Source organism: Dermacentor albipictus, chromosome 1 (assembly GCF_038994185.2).
Source record: "Dermacentor albipictus isolate Rhodes 1998 colony chromosome 1, USDA_Dalb.pri_finalv2, whole genome shotgun sequence".
NCBI lineage: Eukaryota > Metazoa > Arthropoda > Arachnida > Ixodida > Ixodidae > Dermacentor > Dermacentor albipictus.
In genome coordinates, this window is record NC_091821.1 from 182,265,336 (window position 1) to 182,279,250 (window position 13,915).

Here is a 13,915-nt window from a genome sequence, read left to right on the forward strand (position 1 = left end):
CGAGTTGTGTGTCGACACATGGCCACTATCCTTCGGCAACTAGCCCTTAACAGCTTCGCTGCAAAAAAACAGGGTAGATATTGTTACGACTGGATGCATTACAAGCTTAGGTAACGGTGATTGATTGATTGCCCGTGTTTGTTGCGTGTGCGTATTTATTACTTTGGTGCAATGAAGTGTTTGTCTATACTGCCACACCCTTTACTGTAATGCCTACCAGTACGCTGTATTTTAAGCCTGTATTTATTCAATTTACAACTTTGGTGCTGTCAATCTTCTTATATTGTGCCTCGTCCCTCTTGCTGTAACGCCGACCAGGGCGATGTGTAGGTACTTGAATAAATAAATAAATAAATAAATAAATAAATAAATAAATAAATAAATAAATAATGAAAGACATATCCAAAAATGCTAGAATGAAAAGCACGTATAGCATACCTGAATAACTCAAGCAGGCTAGGTAACTATTTGTCATCGCCCCGTTCCAAAGGGGATGCCAATAAATCCTCCTCCTCCTCCTCATCATCATCATCATCATCAAGAATGTGATAGCGGAGCCCGGCTGCAGTACATGCTTCGTACATGACGCGTTTCGACTGTTCGCATACTTTGATACTCATCGCAAATGAGTTCTGCCCGAATTTTACAGGAAATCTGCATATGGCTAGGGTTTCATGTATTTTTCGGGTTTGTACGTCAACAATAAAGAAAGGCGAGCGTGGGCCGATTCCGGAGATAATGCAATACCGGGCCGACCCGCGGCAGAGGTGAAGCAGGCTTCAAGCACTCCGGCAATAATAATAATAATAATAATAATAATAATAATAATAATAATAATAATAATAATAATAATAATAATAATGTAATAAATAACTCAAGTCGCATTGTGTCAAATCGATGGGTTTACTGGAATCTGAAGAAAACGAGTAACAGCGCTGACCGAACAACGGGAGGTGTCTGAGACAAACGAAGCGTCTGAGTCACCTCCCGTTGTTCAACGCTGTTACTCGTTTTCTTCAGACATGTACCGACCAGCCCGTGTTAGCACGTTATTGTAGTTTATACTGGAAGATCGTTTGTGAACAGCACATGGACTCACGAGCAGGAGGGGTTGCCACATACTCAAGGACAAAATGTACGTACAACCATACACCCTTGACTTGCAAGTTGACAATGCCACCGACTGTGGGTATGTCCATGCCGGAGAAACGAAAGAAGGAATTGCGATAGCCGCGGTGCATATATCTTCAGGCACACTCAAGTGTGATATCGAGACGCTCATGACCCGGCACTCTGCATGGTAGTTAGCCATGATGACACTACCCTTGTGATCATCGTAGTAAACTTCAATGTGAACATTTCAAAACTATACAAGGAATGGTTCACTTAGTTTATGCTAGAAGAGTTCGGTTTGAAGTGCAGGCCAATTCAAGTCACCCTACTTCTCAACTACTTAACAACGGTCGTGTATAAATTTAATTTTGACAAACAATCTTTTTTACCAAGAATAATCACAAAGCTATCGTCCCTACCATTACTAAATGATGCACGTTAATACATGTACCCTTGTGTAACCCTGTATAATGTCCTACAGCTTCGCTAGTCACCCACCTTCACAGAGTAGAACGGCTCCACAGTTATGTTTAAAACATTTGCGAGAGCATGAAAGTTCCACCTAAAGTCCATGGGTCTTGAGCTCTGTTAAATGAGTTCATTTTACGTGCGGGTAACGAGAGGGGATGGGGGGAGACAGATAAAAGGAAGGCAGGGATGGTATAACCAGTCAAAAGTCCGGCGGGTAACAAAACAGACAAAGAAGCTTACCAAGTAAACGAAAGTTTCAAAAATGCGTTGATGTTCCGATGAAGATCGTTCCAAATTTAGAGGTTCGGTTTCAGTAACTTAAGTGGAACGCCAATGTATTTCGTTGCATATTTAAAGACGGATGTCTGGAAAGTGGTAGATAGCCCTTGAATTTCTGCAGAGCAGATGATTCTACTATCGCTCCGCTTCAATTTTGCAATTGCAAATGTACTCCAATGTGATTAATGAATAAAGTGAATTAGTGAATGCTTTTAATTGGCTACCTAGACATCGCGAGTTTTCATGAAGATAATTTTCGCATATTCGAGATATCCATCTGAAAAGTCGGAACAGCGCTACATGTTAAATAAGAAAAAATAGAAAGAACAGGTAGTATACTAGGCGTGATTTTATTGAAAGAAAAATATGAAAAGAGGCCTAATCGCTTTAGAGGATTGGCGAAGGCTACAGTTTTTGTGGCTGGGGTAGGCCAAGTGAACCGGCTTTGTCCTTTCTTTCTTTTTAAAGCGAAGCTTTCTGTTCCACTTCCTCCGACTTTTCTACTTACTACTACTGCAGCTGCTGCTGTTGCTGCCGCTGTTGCTACCGCTGCTGCTGCCGCCGCCGCCGTCGTCGTCTTGAACGCCGTGTTGTGGGCTGTAGAGAGCGTGTGTATTGTACGTGGCAATGCACCGTGTGAGTGAATGGCACTGCTAAACGTTCTCGCAGGTTACGAACAATGACGCACAAAAACGCATCGAGCAAACACGCCTCGCTGTGCCCTCTGTGTACTACTAAACATAGACAAGTGTTGAACGCAATGTAACATTTAACATCATATCACGATTGCCGCGTGACGTCAACATCACCGCCAGTATCGTCAATGAACACAAATGCCCCAACCACTGGCACGCGTCGGCAAGCTTCGGCGCGCCCCGACAAGCGAACGCTTCGCTTCGCGTTGGTGGGAGGAAGATTGCACGCAACCACTGGAGACAACCTCCGACGCGCGCCGAAGCTCGCTCCTCGGCTGCGGCGCACTGTTGCTGGACTATTCCGTCTTCATCCGTCAAAGTCCGGCCTAAAACAGCCTGCTGTAAACTAAGCTTGAAACAATAAGTTAGTGATCTGTATGTGCTTTTATATATAACAAACACGTTTGAATAATGAATATACGCCTGCCGCAGCAGTTAACAATAGTGTACAAAATATCGACATCAGCGCTCGCGCTTTGTCTGTCTGCAAGATCGCTTTGCAAACACCTGCACGACGATGCCATATATCAAAAACTGCTGTACCATTTCATTTTTTGGTAGCTTTATTGCACAGCCAACTATGTAAGAATTAGGCGTGCAATGTATAACTGAAAAAAATCTGTGTTGGAAATATTGCCACGGAGTAGTGACGGTAAATAAATAGTGCCGGCTCAATCGCAACGATAGCGGCGAGCAATGTCGGCAATCGTGGGAAATCTAATCTACGGGTCAAGCGCGTCGGTTTGCATACGTCAGTCGTCGAAAGTTAAAGCCTATTCGCTGGTGCCCGCGCGCCTTCCAGAAACTACAACACAATTCGTGTCGCGTATGCAATCAGATTAGCAAGGTTCGTCGACAACAGACAGAACCATCGATAACATTCGCGAAACTTCCGATACGTTCAGGCGCATCCTGCACCGAGCGATAACGTTTAACATCTTTTAGCCGGTGAAATACGGTAACCGGATACAAATAAAGCATCCGTGTCAATATAATTATGCTTGTTGGTGCATGAGAGAAACGTGAAAAAGTGGGTTCTGAGAAAATCAACAAAACAGAATTGGAACACCTGTAGCACTCACAAAAAAAAAACTAGAATAGCTAAAATGTATGTAATTCGTATCTTGTCTCCCCCCAATTCTTGATTCTGCCAACTCTAGCTCATGGAGCACCTCTATTATTCTAGGTAGTTTTGATGCATCAACACCGCTTCCGGAGGCCTTCACATTGAGTGTATTGCGACAAAACATTTTCACAGTGTAAGGGCCATGTTCTATTGTAACTTGTTTCCACATATCAAGTTTGCCTTTCTTTACATGAATGAAATGACATACCGTCAGATAATACTAGCTTGAGAATTAGAGGGTTTTGATAGGAGTCTTTCGTTGCCCTTTGCCAAGTCGTACTATTGAAGCACTTATGCGAATGTATGGGAGCAGATCATATGCATAGTATAAGAAATATATAAACAGGTACAAATTACCCTTTCGATTTAACAGAGAATATTTAACTGAACAATAGAAGGGTTCGAAAAACCCTCTAGTATAGAGATTAATTTATTATGACATACACTATCAGATGCTTTTCACAGTTCTAGTAATATCATATCAGTTTAGCTACAGTGATTGACACTGAGAGCAAGATCATGTAGCACTTCAGTTAACTGCGTAATAGTAGATAAACGCCACTGAGAAATCCATGTTGGTGAAGAAAAAAAAAGGTTATTCGCGCGAGGAAAAAAGTAATGCGCTCTAAAATGATGTGCTCAAGCCGTATACAAAATACGCGAGTATTAGCGGCGTTCATTAAAGATTTCCCTTACCCACTTGTATTTATCCCAGGATGCCGACACTAAGCATGTGTAATGATAGAAGTCTCTAAAGAGTACGTGCCAATTTCCAACCCTCAAATGACACGGGTCTTTCTTTTACGGGTGCTGAAGTGGTCCCAGTGGAATGCAGAGCAGTCATCAAGTTCTTTTCCTAGGAAGATCGCACACCAGGGGGATGCTATAGGTTTATGGCGCGGAGTTCCCATTATGTGCAGTAGACAAGAACTGGCTAGTGAATTCAAACGTTGCCGGACTTCGGTGGAAACGGCTACAATTGCAGGGCGACGTACCCAACTCCTCTATAAATTAACACACTATCTAGAAAGTGGAGGGTGCCATTTTGGAAAACCATTGCGTAACCATTCGAGGCCTAGCCCAAAATGTCAAGATTAGCGTGAGGCCCATAGGAAAAATAATTCAAGACCATCCTCATATACGTAATTAAGGCATGCATCCGCTCGCAGGGTTCCCCGCTGCTCACACTTTTCCAAAAGCAGGAACGAGTCGAAAGCTCCCAGGCTATTTGGACTATTTGTAATGGAAGCCAGGAGGACGTTTTCAACAGACTAATCACACAGGAAGAAAGCTGGGTCCATTATTGTGATCCAGAGACTAAAGTCCAGTCGATGCAATGGAAACACCTGGGCTCAGCGGCTCCCAAGGAGGCACGTGCCCAATCTTCGGCAGGCAAGGTCACGCTCGCCGTCTTTTGGGACCAGCATGGTGTAGTCTTCATGGATTTCTTAGCGAAGGTTATCACTATTACTGGGACATTCTATGCTTGACTGCTGCGGGGATGGCTGGTGGCCATCTAAACCAAGAGACGTGGGAAGCTCATTAAAGTTGTCCGCCTTTTGCAAGACCATGCCCCAGTTCACAACACACATGCTGCCATGATGGAAGCACGCTGCTGCGAATTCGCTATTCTACCACATTTCCCTTACTCACCGAACCTCGCAGTATCGGAATTACACTTGGTTCCAACAATACTGCGTTCACTTTTAAAGGGCAAGTATTTTCCAGATAGTGAGACGTGGATTTTGAAGCAACCTGTCGACTTCTACAAGCGAGGTAGTTAAAGTTGCATAAAGAGATGGTAGAAGTGTGTGTCTCTAGGTGGCACCTATGTAGAGTAACTGCGCCAAGTTCTGCTGCTCTCAATCCACAGGAAGTGGGTCAGAGTAAATCCTTAATGAACACCTCTCGTAAGTGATATTAGCCTGTAATTTCACATTATGGCTTTATCGCCGAATTTATGTATCAGTATGATTTTTGCTATTGTCCAACCTGACGTGATTTAGTTGACTTAACTGATTTTTTATAAATCAAACCGAGGTGTTTGCTGCACCACTCTGCGTACCTTTCAAGGAAATAGTTCGGAATGTCCCCGGGAACGCTCGTTTTTGTTTTCTTATTCTTTAGTATCAATATTAGGCAACAGGTGTAAGATTCAAGGGTGTGTTATGTTCAAGTCAAGGATATTCAGAGCTCGATGCGAATTAACGACAAATATGATGTCATTTTCTGCTGTAGATACTGACTGGGGAATAAAAAATAATGTTGTATCAGTCAGCCTTCGCTTGTTTTTCTTCTACTGGGACTCCGTGGTCGCGTTCGTACTGAAATGCTTCGAGAACCTACTAGAATTATGCGTAAGGAAGATGGGAAGGCTGGGAAGGTTGGGAAGGTTGGGAAGGGTTACATTAAAATGTTGGTCCCTTTGCATTGTTGGTTTTATTTTTGACATCTGCAATTGCCCACCTAGGGAGAGTACGCAGTGAAAGAGTCTGGAGAAGGAGGAACATCTGAAGTCTGCCGACTTTCTTTCCGTTTGTGAAAGAAACTCATCGCCGATTCCTCTGAAATCGTTTCTCGTCATACTGCGACAGAAGCAGGGCTCTCACAGCATGCACCACCATTTTCTCAAGAACGATTCACTTGCGACGAGCACGATGATATTTACGTCCGCTGAAGCATTGCCTGCTGCGGCCTCTGAAATATGCTACGCGCAAACGTACACCGCACACTGCGTGGCGCTCAAAATTCCGCACAAATCGTCAAGCAGTGCGACTATTACGCAGTAGCTCAATGGCCGCGTCCGGCTACTTGCAACTGCCGCAGGGGATTGAGTCGGTTTCCCAGTGGCGGTGTTGGAGAATTTTTTCTTTCGCGATATATGGTTGCCTTGACGATGACGGTCTAAGGGAAAGGATAGGCGAACACAGCAATCCATGTAGTTTATTCAAGTTATATTAACAGCTTCCGCAGTAATATGCAGCGGAGTCATTGAATCAGCATTGCAAGCAAGTGGAACCTCTGCTTATATAGGAGTGAAAGTTAAATATTACTCGACAGTGTTATCGAACCAAAAAGAAATCTATGAAATATACCTAATTAACTTATTAACCGGTCTTGAGGTGCTTTTGCACTGGCATATACGCCTGACGATCACCTTATCGCGACGTATTATTCTTTTAGCACAATGTAAATTACCAGCTGGCAGTGCTCTTTGAGAACCGCGTTGCTTTATCCAACAAACGTGGGGCTGAATTCTCCAACGACCCATCTCATTTTCCGTCCCTTTCGCCCTTCGTCAAACTGGCTCGGACGAGGCTCAGATGCCACCGCACCGCCGTGATCGCTGTAATCGACCAGTTGGCGCGACGCAGGATAAAAAAAGCAGAATGGAAAATGAAATGGAGCATTAGAGTATATGGACCAGCCTCTCGATTTGCATAAAGCAAATCTGCAGCGCAGCGCTCATTTTCCTGCAGTATATAGAGTTTGCTGAGGGAGGCCCGGGACCAGGCATTCGGGATCAACAGCTCTGATCATTGCCCTTGACAACACGATCCCCGCACTGTCATATATGGTACAGATGATGTAACGCAATTGATCTGCTGCGGTGTCGATGATATACTCTGTGGCGAACATGTAGGTTACTTGTAAGGCGGCAACACCGGGCAAGTTGCACGCCCCTGCGTCACTGCTATGTTCTATATTTATACAGAGTGCATACGCAGGAGTAATCATTCTAAACGCAATGGAGGAAATGGGTGCGACTGCTCCTGCACTTCCGATGCAGGAGGTTTTGGCCGAGAAGCAGGACGGTGCACATTCCCGAGGTGAGGGGAAAATTTTGCGCCGGTACGTTGCCTTGATGCCACTTGTGGAGTTCTGCGTATACAGTAGTTAAATGGAAATCTGGTGTTTTAGGTGTCAGAACCACGATATCATTATGAGGCACGCCGTAGCGTGGGGCTCCAGACTAAATTTAATCACCAAGGGTTCTTTGCGTGCACCCAATGCACGGTACAGGGGCGTTCTTGCATTTCGCCCGTATCACAAAGCGGCCACCGCAGCCGGGATTCGATCCTGCGCCCACAGGCTCCTCTACGCCCACTTGGCTGGTATGCCTGCAGTGTACTCATCCGTTAGTTTGTTCTTACGCTTAGAACTTTGATTCTACACCATCGCGTAATGCTGCACCAATCGTGAAACACGGCCGTACCTTATTGCGTTAAGAGAGTTCTTTTGGCACGGTGGTGGAACAACATAGTCCGGTTTTAATAACGCATCCGACGTTGTTCTCTTGGCAGATAGTCAGGTATATATTCCGCTTCTGTCAGATGCTCACAAAGAGGAGAGCAATGCTCTATGTTTTAAATTAAAGGCAAATGAACATGCATGGTTCGCATACGATGTTTAATGATGCCACTAATAAGGCGGTCACAGTACAGGAACATGAAAGGCCAAAAATATTTCGTGTATGGCATAAAGGCGGAAAGAATTACGCGGAAAAATATAAACAGGTATTCAAATTTAATGGAAATAGAGCAGCGGCCGTAATGAAATGCGAAGCGTTGTGGCGGTACGGCAAGTACGGGCCGCGTATATAGAGCGACGCGTGTGGAAAGGAGATATCGTTCCCGGACTTAGTGTGTCTACAATGCGAAATGCAACCACAGAACAGACAGACCTGTGCAATGACAATTGAAATATATAATTACTTTCGCCACGAAGCAGGTACCGGCTCACGGTTACCGTACAAATATTTACGGCCGTTCGGGGATGCCTGCGCTTTCTCAACTAGGTGACGTGACATAGTATGAACGACCTTGTGGTGTATCAGCAGTGTTACAGTTCGCCGCGTTCTTGCTCTGCGTGCTCAACTCTGGAATTACTCATTCCTGCCGCCAGGCAGCTAGCACGTTTTCTCTATATGCGACTGCGGTCTTCAGCATGTTCGTCTCGCCGCGTATAAAGTTGCTGTTTCAACACTACAACTTACCGTCCTTATACATTATGTGCTGATTAAATGCAGCAATCGCAACAAGAAGAAACCTGATGACTGTTGCGCAAGATGTTTTTCGTCAAGCCACGTGCCACCAATGATCAAGGCTGGCGAAGGGATAGTTTAATGATGTAGCTCCGGATTGCCTGACCAAATTAGCAGCTCACATGATGTAATACTTCAAATCCGAAATCTTAATCATTGGTGATTTTAACCTACCCGGTATTGACTGCGACGTAGTACAGGCCCTCGAAATTTATAACAGTCACATTAACACTGTTTCTAACATAATGGTTGCACACAACCTAATCCAAGTTGTTCGTGAGCCAACATGAGAGCAGGGATCGTGTAAATGGTTTTAGATTATTTTCGAATTTTACTGTTTCTATAGTGCAGGGACTGTCCCACCATCATCTAGTCAGTGTTTCCTTGTCACTTAGCTCTCGGAGTGAACAAGCAAAGTCGTTCTGCTTAGTTAAGGATCATTCATGTGCTGATGACGCAAGCATTTTAGAACACATGGATAGTTTCAATGGCAACGATGTCGGTGGTCTTTGTTATCAGTTCCGAGATGTGTGCCATCGTTGTTTAGATTCTTTTGTGCCAAATAAACAGAAAATAATTCATAAGCAGACGCCCTGTATGACGCGTAACCCCATCCAACCGAGGTGCCAGCTTAAGCCATTACACAAGTTACATACGTCGCCACCTTTAGTGAGTTCACTGCGCGAGCAGGTAGCGCACGCTCTACGAGCATCGAAAGGTAATTATCTTCAAACAGTGTTGAACCAGCAAAGTTCTGGACCTTCATAAGTGGGCAAAAAAAAAGAAAGCCTGTCACACAGGACCTGGAACCTGGAACCTGAAACACCGCATGCAAGGCTCAGTCATCTCTCCATTACTATTTAACATAGTGATGAAGGGACTCACAGACAAACTACGAGACATACCGAAAGTAAACTGCGCTTTATACGCAGATGACATCACCATCTGGAGCCCGGGAGGCTCCCTGGCAGACATGGAGCAGGCATTACAGTCTGCCCTAGATGCCACGGAAGACTACCTACTAGACACAGGAATAAAACTATCCTCCGAGAAATCGGAACTCTTACTATTTCGCAAGTCTTGCCAAGGAGTCCGCTACCTAACACCTCTAGACGAATTTCCGATCGCACTACACACAAGAGACGGACAACAGATTCCGCGAGTGGACCACATACGCATTTTGGGCTCCTAATAGAAGCCACCGGATGCCATGGACACGCGATCAAACACTTATCCGCCAAAACCGAAAACATGATCAGACTCATCCACAGAGTCTCGAAACGCAGGAAAGGTCTCTGCGAAGATAACCTTTTGCGCGTATACCACGCGTTCCTTATGAGCCACATTAATTACGTCGCCTCTGCCCACAACTGGACGAAAATAGAAAAGACGAAACTAAACACACTTATGCGCAAGAGCATCAAACAGGTCTTGGGCATTCCACAAAGAGCAAGTGCAGCAAAGGTTGACTAGCTAGGCATTCACAACAACATCGACGAAGTGATCGAGGCTCAGACTATGGCGCAAATACTCCACCTATCCTCGTCCAAAGCCAGTAGACTAATCCTAAACGAAGCTAATGTCTCCCCATCTCCCTATCTCGAACACGCGTTTACCCTACCGAACGAAATTAGAGACAATTACAAAGTCTCACCGTTTCCCAGAAACGTCTGGGAAGATCTGTGTCGGTGGCTTCAAGATCTGTGTCGGTGCGTTCGATTCTCGACCGCACCGACACAGATCTTGAAGCCACCGCATTTGTGGACGCGGCCCAGTACGGCAACACATCCACTTTCGCGATAGCAGTTGTGGACGGCAGCGGAACCTTACGATCATCCGCATCGGTTAAAACGACCACCAGCGCTAAAGCAGAATAGATAGCCGTAGCCATCACCATGGCAGACCCCACATTTACCCATGATGTCCTCATGGACTTGCGTGCCGCAATTCGGGCGTATACGAAAGTGGCAAAGTGCGTAAAGAAGTAGCGCATATACTACTAGCGAGCTCAAAGGAGAGCAAACGACGCCTCTCCTGGTTCCCCGCTCACATGGGAAAAGACATTCACCCGCGAAAACCAAACCTTAATGAAACGGCCCACGACCGTGCGCAAGCACTTGCCCGCCGCGACGGTCCCACGGCCTCCGAGGGGCTGGACATTCAGTTTAATGAACCGCTACTCACTTATCACGAAAGCACCTCACACTATCGAAAAGGCAGAATCAAATGCCCGCTCCCGCGCTCCAAACTCGAACGCGCGCAGGCGGCCGCGTTTCGAATGCTCCAAGCGGACTCTTATCCGTCAGGAGGGCTACTGAGTCACTATAATTCAGATATCCCGGCAAATTGCCCAGACTGCCAAGAACTCTATTGCTCACTCTCGCACATGCTATGACAATGTGCCGCGTTACCAAAGGGCCCTCTCTCCAGTGAGCCCGAATTGGAAGACGCCCTCAAAAGCCCGAACCTCAAACTACAGCTCAAGGCCGTCCAGAGGGCCCAAGAACTGGCGGAGCGTTACCACGTTCCCGTCCCGACTTGGGCGTCGCCAACGGTTTCGGCCCGAGGAGTTCCCTGCGTGCGATAGATCCAACGGCTTAAAACTTATCAGGACCTCAATGAAGTTCTTGACTGACTGACTGACTGTCACACAACTTAACTTTCATGGTCACATGATCTAAGACTCAAGAGAAATTGTGCACCATTTTAACACATATTTTTATAGTGTGTTCTCACGAGCTATCATGGGGCCATCCACGGCTTCTGCTTCAACATCTGATGTATCATTTTTGTCCTATCCAAGTGTACTATCGCTTTTACTAACTATAAATGTCAAAAAGTCTTCTGGTTGTGATAACATTCCTAACACTTTTCTCGAGCGATATACAGAAACTGTCGCGAAATTTCTTGTTATAGTATTCCGTGCGTCGCTGGCAACTGACAAATTACCTGACGACTGAAAGAGAGTCCGAATCTTTCCTGTATTCAAGAAAGGAGACCGTTTTGTCGTACAAAGTTATCGTCCTATTTCTATAATACTGTCTTTTAAATTATCATCGCTAAGCAAGTTAACCAGTTTCCCGAGAAACACTCAATTCTAACACTTCACCAGCATGGTTTCAGAAAAGGATGTTCAATGGTAAGCCAGCTAATTACGGTGACTCACTCGTTGGTCCCTTACTTTGACGCTAACGAACAAGTAGACATGATTCTTTTAGATTTTAGCAAAGCCTTCGACTGTCTACCTCACGATTCACTCATAACAAAATTTTAAAAAATTCGATACTTACATTTATTTTTATACATTGAATAACTGATTACTTGAGCAATCGCACACAGTCTGTAGCTGCAGTAATCGACGGACAACAGTTGGACTGTGTAGCAGTGACATCGGGAGTACCGCAAGGTAGTGCGCTCTGTCCGTTACTTTTCCTTTTATACATTATTGATGTAAATGCAGTTTACTCAAACATTAAGATTAGACTATTTGCTGACGATGGTGTTTTACACAGAGATATAACTTCCAATAACAGCCAGCTTGAACTTCAAAACTTAAACGACATTTTAGATTGGTGCAATATGTGAGGAATGTTTCTGACTACGAAACAAAGTGTTATCTTACGAATTGCACGCAGAAGAAGCCCACTAATGCGCTAATGCACCTGGTTCGTCAGATTTACAAGAGGTTAATAACTAAAGGTACTTGGGACTCACTATTATTAACAATGTATCATGGAACATTCATACTGACAAAGTACACCTATCAACCTTTCGTAATCTCTGTCTGCAAGAAACGCCCCTGCACGTGTAAAACTTCTCTGCTACTCATCTTTTATTCAGCCTGTACTTGATTATGCATGTATAGCCCGGGATCCCTATACCGAACTTAACATTAAGAAGTTCGAAAGAATACAGAGAAAATTAATTAATACTTATGGGGTTTTACGTGCCAAAACCACTTTCTGATTATTAGGCACGCCGTAGTGGAGGACTCCGGAAATTTCGACCACCTGGGGTTCTTTAACGTGCACCTAAATCTAAGTACACGGGTGTTTTGGCATTTCGCCCCCATCGAAATGCGGCCGCCGTGGCCGGGATTCGATCCCGCGACCTCGTGCTCAGCAGCCCAACACCTAAGCCACTGAGCAACCACGGCGGGTCGCAGAGGAAAGCAGTTCGAATTATGTTTTCTAAATTTTCGCAGAATCATTCTCTCTCAGAACTCATGCTAACAAATAGTATACGGTTGCTAGCTTTGTGAAAAAAAAACTGCGCCTTGTGTTTCTTTCTGCACTTAGTAGTAATAAATTAATTATTGAGCCATCAATATATATTAAACACTTAACAACTAGATATACGCGGCACCACCAACTCCACGCTTCAACCCCATATTTTGCACGTGCTGGAGTGTTCGTATTACTTTTTCCTGGAACTATTAAAGACTTGAACTGTATGCCGTACCCGATTGAACTTACTACTGATTGACATGGGCTACTTTTTTCTTGTGTCTATTCAAATGCTTTTGCATCTGCCCTGCTTGGATCTGTGCAAGGTCCGCAGTATTGTACAAATAAAAATAATAAAAGAAAACACATCTGAAACCAACGCGTTCTCACCCGACCAGCTTTCGAAAGGAAGTTTCATCTCGCGGCCAACTCCGATTTCCCTATACACCCTTTTTATGGTTACAAACGGGATTCCCAGAACACTTCCGGTTAAGCCTTCTGGAACAACAGAAGTTACAATAGCCTATAAATTTACAGAACCCTCCAGCTGGCATCAGCTTTGCTGTGAAGTTGGAATGTTCTACAAGTTAATTTGATTGTTCAGTTCAACAAAAAAAAGCCCGTACATGAGATCGACACATGCCGCACTTTCTTTATATCTCAACACATGAAAAATATATGCCTACAGCGCAAACTATGCGACAAAATACTTCCGTTTTCGTGGCTAACTTGACTGTCAGAAATGCATGACCGGAAGTTTTCTGGGGTCATGAATGCACTGTTGCCACAGCGTGGACAAAAAGGTCTATACAAATACACGCGAAACGTAGAAATGCTTTTATGACACAACCACTGGACTGAGTTGAAACAAATCTGTTGCACTTGAGTGAGAAAGTTACATTGTAGCAACTCTGGGAAGCAAATCCCGTATTCACAAATACGGTCTTACGCTAGAATTGCT

At 44.6% G+C, this 13,915-nt stretch overlaps 1 pseudogene; it reads right to left on the minus strand.

The window, feature by feature from the left end:
- Nucleotides 1–713: 713 nt before the first annotated feature.
- LOC139055067 (U2 spliceosomal RNA) lies at nt 714–853 on the minus strand (annotated as a pseudogene).
- Nucleotides 854–13,915: the final 13,062 nt, after the last annotated feature.